General features: G+C 42.5%; 1 pseudogene; it reads left to right on the top strand.

The window, feature by feature from the left end:
- Positions 1-358: 358 nt before the first annotated feature.
- LOC110323446 overlaps positions 359-7,148 on the top strand; it is a 13,990-nt pseudogene continuing 7,200 nt past the window's right edge.

Raw genomic sequence — 7,148 nt, 5'->3', positions numbered from 1 at the left:
CACACATTAGTTCGGGGAAATTTCAACACCTGACTCTCACCAATGAACAGGTCATAGAGACAGAACTTAAACAAAGAAATAAAGATACTAACAAACGCCATTCTTAGTCAGCTGAGAGCCGTGACTACTTGTCGCAGCTGTGGTCTTCTGGAGGAACCCAACCTGGGCTAGCATTCCACAGCTACCCCAGGGCCTGGACTGCAAGTGGTGGGAAGCAGAGGGGAATAGACAGCCCTGGCAAGCTTTGGTGAGAGACATTTGTTTTACTTCATTGTGGAAAGCTGGGGCAAGTTACAAGATTTATTTCTTACATTTGTGTGTTGCACCAGTAAATAAAACGAATATATGTTGAAAAACCATGGCATCCTCTCTCTCAAGGCAGAAGACCAGACAAACTTTCTCAAGGGTTGGCAGGCCATTGCCGAATAGAAAACAGCTCCACCAAATGTACAAAGAAATTTGTATGAAAATCAATGGTCGTTCTGAGATTCACATCAAGGTTGGACAGTTTGTATTGATTAAAGGGGAAGATAATAAAGAGCCCTATGTTGCTAAACTAATTGAATTATTTCAAAATGGATATGAAGTTCCTCCCAAGAAATGTGCAGGAGTACAATGGTTTGTCCGATTCTTTGAGATTCCTATCTCTAAAAGGCACTTGTTAGGCCAGAGGCCTCCTGCAAGGGAGATATTCTGGTACGACTGTTCTGACTGTGATAACAACATTTATGTGGAGACCATCATTGGCCCTGTTCAGGTAGTGACATTAGCCCCAGAAGAAGTGATCCCTGTGAATCAGAAAAGTGAGGAGACACCGTTTGTGAAGCTATCCTGAAATAAAAATGACTTTGTATCACTGCCACCAGAAGTGCTTGCAGCATTAAGGAAACCAGAAGATAGTCCTGAGTGCCAAAGACCTTTAAAAGCCAAGATTAAGAATGTAAAAATCTTTGCTTGCAATACAACAGAACAAGAGGTCAAAGGGATCAAATCAAGTCATTCCACTTCCAAATCTCACCAGACTCCTGTTAATACTGTCACCCTCAGTGCAAAGAAGTCTCTGGAACTCGATGGCTCAGGTTTTATCAGGAAGCCTAACATGAGGCAGTCACAGAAGAGATCGTGTGACTCCTTGGATTATCAATAAACATCTAAAAGAAGAGCAGCCTTCTCTGAGACCACCCTACTGTGACGCACTACCGTCTCGCCAGCAAGAACGATGCGACACATGGTTAGGATTCTTCTGACACATGGTTAGGATTCTTCTGCAGTAAAGCTTTAATGCATCTCGAGAGACAATGCATAAGCTACTCGAAAGCGGAGACCCTGAGGTGAAAAACCCTCTCCCTTATATAGGAAATGTTCTCCGCCTAGGACGTGTAGCTCCCTGGTTGGCTGCTCACTATCGGCCCAGATGACGCCACGGGACAGGCAGGGCACAAGGGATGGAAATTTACCCGGCACATGCGCAGACCGCTTGTTTACCAGTTAGAACACCAGATGCCAGCGCCATCTTGCCATGGCGATTGTGAGGGTGGCTCCCCACACCCTACCTCCTAAAACATCTAAACCTGGTGAAATCAAGCCCTCTTCAGCTTTGGAAACTCTAGGAAAAAATGGACAGGCTCAACCTTTTTGTGCCAAAGGTAGTGTGATTCTGAGAGCCCAGGACTCAGCTACGATGACCACAAATTTTGGTATGGAGAACGCACTTAGTGCTATCAGGAATGGGTTGAGATCTTCAGTGGTACCCTCTGAGGGTCTGACTGCAGGATACATTAGGAGAAAGGCAAAAGAACAAGAAAATCACAAAGAATTCACCCATACTTCTCCTGTCCATAGAAGTAATTCTCTCTTGACCTTGAAGCAGATTAGGCAAGAGCTTTGGCTTCTAGATGATGATAAAAGTGACCAAGAAGAGGAAGAGTCCATATCCTCAGCAGAAGTGTCAGACTCTAATAGGGAGGAGGAAGATGAGTTTATTCCCTCCCTTCCAACAAGAAATTCCCTGGGGCAGTCCAGGACCCGGAGAATGGCCTCTAAGCCATCATTGCAGAAGCCCTCCAAGTCACCAAAGAAAACTCCTAGACGTAGAACACATCATGCTACTCCTCAGATCAGAGACAGAAACTTGGTTGTCCAGGTGCCAGCTAGTGTGCTGGAAGAGGCAAGGCTGAGGTTGCATGTTTCTGCTGTGCCTGACTCTCTTCCCTGTCTAGAGCAGGCATTCCAAGACATCTACAGATTTGTGGAAAGTAAACTGCTTGATGGGACTGGAGGGAGTATGTACATTTCTGGGGTCCCTGGGACAGGGAAGGCAGCCACTGTATATGAGCCCATGTGCTGTCTGCAGCAGGCAGCACAAACAAATGATGTTCCTCCCTTTCAATACATTGAGGTTAATGGGATGAAGCTGACTGAACCCTACCAAGTCTACGTGCAGATTTTACAGAAACCGACAGGCCGGAAGGCAACTGCCAATCATGCAGCAGAACTGCTGGTGAAGTAATTCTGCAGCTGAGGGTCCCAGAAGGAAACCACTGTGCTGCTTGTGGATGAGCTTGACCTTCTTTGGACTCACAAACAAGATGTAATGTACAACCTCTTTGATTGGCCTACTCACAAAGGAGCCCAGGTGACAGTGTTGACCATTGCCAACACCATGGACCTTCCAGAGAAGATCATGATGAACTGTGTGTCTAGCCGACTGGGCCTCACCAGGATGTCTTTCCAAGTCCTATACTCACAGCCAGCTGAAACAGATCTTAGTATCTCGACTGAGAAATTTAAAGGCCTTTGAGGACGATGCCATTCAGCTGGTAGCCAGGAAGGTAGCAGCCCTCTCTGGAGATGCCTGGTGCTGCCTAGACATCTGCAGGCTTGCCACAGAGATCTGTGAGCTTTCCGATCTACATGGTGACTCTCTGAGCCTGGTATCTGTGGCCCACTTAACGGAAGCTATAGATGAAATGTTCTCCTCATCTTATATTACTGCCCTCAAAAACTCTTCTGTCCTGGAACAGAGCTTCCTGAGAGCCATTATTTTGGAATTCCATTGGTCAGGACTAGAGGAAGCAACCTTTCAATAGATATATAGGCAGAATGTGGCTCTGTGGAGAATTGAGGGACTACCATACCCAACTATGTCAGAGAGCATGGCTGTGTGCTCATCAAGGTGGGAGCATGGTAGTGTCTCTGAAGTCATGATACTGGAGGAGCTGAGAGTTCTACATCTTCTTCTGAAGGCTGCTAGGAGAATACTCATTTCCAGGCAACTAGGATGAGGATATTAAAGCCCGGGCCTCTAGTGACACACCTACCCCAACAAGGCCACACCTCCAAATAGTGCCATTCCCTGGGCCAAGCATATACAAACCATCACACTACCAAATGAAACTATTCATATTTCACTATCAGGTAAAATCATGATATACTCTTCAATGAAAAGTGCTAAGCAAGGGTGAAAAGAAAGCAAAGTAAGTTAAATACAGAAAATTATGAGGTGTTGTATAGGCATGTTATATATTTTTTTAATTTCTCATACTTCAATGCCTTAAAGTAGACAGACCTTGAAAATTAAAAAGAAAATGCCACCGAGGTGACTGAACTGAGTAAAATTGCTTGCCACTAAGTTTGATGACCTGAACTAACTCCTCTCTCTCTCTCTCTCTCTCTCTCTCTCTCTCTCTCTCACACACACACACACACACACACCACATACAGACCATCACAAAATTAAAGTGGGAAAACATAAATATAAAAAAATAATTTTAAAAAGAAAATAATTAAAATAGGGAAAGAATTAACACATATTAGCACTCAAATCTCACATCTGCCCCAACAATCAGAGAAGAAAAGTCTTAGTTTCTCCTTTGATTAATGACATGAAATCCCTCTATTGAGCTATGGACAGTACAGGTATAGTGATATCAAATCTCTTTAATCCAGGAAAGAAAGGCTCTCTATTCTTCATGAAAGTACTTTGCACATCACTATGGCACAAGTTTCGCATGGTGTTATTAGAAACAATTAAATTGAGCACCACCATTTGTTCAGCGTTTATTAAGCAACAGGTATCATGTGGCTACCAAAACACCTAAACTACCATCTGACTCCAAATGATTACAACCTTGTACAAACCCATGCATTTCCATTTTTGAGGTATTTTGGTGCTTAAGTTTAAATTGGCTAAGTGAAACAAAAAGCTGTAGACTCAAGGAGACTCAATCTCAACCATGATTGTAGAATAGCACTTTTCAAAACACACACACACACACAATCTTATAAGATAACTAGATCAAAACAGGATTAGGTCAATTGAAGAGTGAGAAGGTGTGAACATTAAGATTAGTTAATTGGAAGAGCAGAGTTTGTGGTGAGTGTCATTTGTGAGGCATTAGAATGTGATAAAAGTGACTAACAGGGGGAGATATTTTCTCAATATGTTATATGCATGAGATTGTCAAAATGGGAGCTGTCCTGTGATATCTATTCACTAATGAAAAATATATAAAGAGAGAATTGGCTAAGAAATGGAAGTGCTAACATATGGTGTCCAGTGGAATATTTAGATAATCTTAACATCTACCATTCTAGGAGACTTACTAGGAAGCAAATATTAGGTGTCCTGAAAACAGAGTCCATGTAATCAGTTATGTAGAGAAGTAAAAGATAATGAAACTACAGATTGAAAATTATAAGGACACAGAACTTTCTGAGTGTTAGATCAGGATCAGTAAGAAGGGACAGGGTGGCATGACTCTCATAGTCCAGATGTAGTGAATCCACACTATTCTTTTGTTGAGGTTCCCAGGTAAAGTAGGAAAACAAAGGCTAATGTGCATATGAGTAAAATCTGTTATTACTTCTATGGCTGTCATAGGAACAGACACTATCAATTCAAGACTGGGTACAGGAGAGAAATTCTTTGAATTCCAATAGATCAGCTCTCTACAATAGCCTCAATAAATCTTCTAAAAATTATTTATTTCTTTTTACTTTTGTGTATGTGTGTGTTGCATTTAAGGATGTATACCATATGTATACCAAGTCCCTTTAGAAGATAGAAGAGCCTGAACCAGGCAGAAGCTGCCAAGAGCCCCAGAGTATTCTCCACACCACAGAACCTCGGGATCACCTCGGGATCACAGGTGAGTGGAATGCAACATCAGTTCCAAAGAATCGAGGAGGGTCTTGTGCCAGCAGAAACAGGGACAAAGGACCCCTGCCCAACCATAGGCTGGGATTCTTTTTGCTCAGGGCCAGTCCCGCCATCTTCCATATGAACACAGCCAAGGGCATCGAGGGCCCCAGAGGACTCTCCATGCCGCTGAACCCCTAGCACACCCAGGACCCCGTGATCACTGGAGAGCATGTGGGTGACAGAAACAACAGAACTTCTTGAACAGGGTCCCTTCGGGCCTTCATCCTTAGCCAGGAGGCAGAGCTGAGACCCAGACCCCTGAGCACTTTCCTTGCCAGAGGAGAGTCAGCCTACAGGGAGGGCTCTGACCCCAGGACTCAGGAGGTAGATCAGAGCTAAAGACTTCTGGACACCTGCCCTGCAAGAGGAGAGCTTGCCTGCAGAGAGTGCTCTGACCACTGAGAGTCAGGTGAGAGTTGGACTCCCAGCAGTACTGACAGAGGCTAAGAGGATCAAGCTCTAGCCAGAGACAGCTAGAACATTAAAACCAGAGATTACCAGATGGCGAAAGGCAAATGTAAGAATCTTACTAAATAGAAACCAAGACCACTGGGCATCATCACAACCCAGTATGTCCACCACAGTGAGTCCTGGATGCTGCAACACACCCGAAAAGCAAGACTCAGATTTAAAACCATATCTCATGATGGTGGTAGAAGATTTTAAGAAGGGCATTAATAACTCACTTAAAGAAATATGGGAGAACACTGCTAAACAGGTAGAAGCACTTAAGAGGAAGCAGAAAAATCCCTCAAGGAATTACAGGAAAACAGGTAGAAGACCATAAAGAGGAAACAGAAAAATCCCTTAAAGAATTACAGGAAAACACAATGAAACAGGTGATGGAATTGAACAAAACCATCCAAGATCTAAAATTGGAAGTAGAAACAATGAAGAAAACCCAAAGGGAAACAACTCTGGAGATAGAAACCCTAAGAAATAAACCAGGAACCATAGAATCAAGCATCAGCAACAGAATACAAGGGATTGAAGAGAGAATCTCAGGTGTAGAAGATTGCATAGAGAACATGGACACAACAATCAATGAAAATGCAAAATACAAAAAGATCCTAACTCAAAACATTCAGGATATCCAGGACATAATGAGAAGACCAAAACTACAGATAATAGGAGTGAATGAGAGTGAAGATTTCAACTTAAAGGGCCAGCAAATATCTCCAACAAAATTATAGAAGAAAACTCCCCAAACCTAAAGAAAGAGATGCCCATGAACATACAAGAAGCCCACAGAACTCCAAATAGACTAGACAAGAAAAGAAATTCCTCTTGACACATAACAATCAGAAAACAAATGCACTAAATAAAGACAGAATTTTAAAAGCAGTAAGGGAAAAAGGTCAAGTAACATATAAAGGCAGACCTATTAGAATTACACCATACTTCTCACCAGAGACTATGAAAGCCAGAAGATACTGGACAGATGTTATACAGACCCTAAGAGAACACAAATGCCAGCCCAGGCTACTCTACTCAGCAAAACTCTCAATTACCATAGATGGAGAAACCAAAGAAGTCCATGATAAAACAAAATTCACACAATATCTTTCCACACATACAGCCCTTCAAAGGATAATAAAGAGAAAAGACCAACACAAAGATAGAAACTACACCCTAGAAAAAGCAAGAAANTAATCCTTCAACAAACCTAAAAGAAAGCCACAAGAACAGAATCCCAACTTTAACAACCAAAATAAAAGTAAGCAATAATTACTTTTCTTTAATATCTCTTAACATTAATGGACTCAATTCCCTAATAAAAAGACATAGACTAATAGACTGGCTACACAAACATGACCCAACATTAGCTGCTTACAGGAAACCCACCTCAGGAACAAAGGCAGACACTGCCTCAGAGCAAAAGGATGGAAAATAATTTTCCAGCAAATGGTCCGAAGAAACAAGCTGGAGTAGCCATTCTAATATC

This window comes from Mus pahari, chromosome 1, assembly GCF_900095145.1.
Source record: "Mus pahari chromosome 1, PAHARI_EIJ_v1.1, whole genome shotgun sequence".
NCBI lineage: Eukaryota > Metazoa > Chordata > Mammalia > Rodentia > Muridae > Mus > Mus pahari.
Note: the sequence above shows the minus strand (reverse complement) of the source record. Positions and strands in the feature narration are given on the sequence as shown.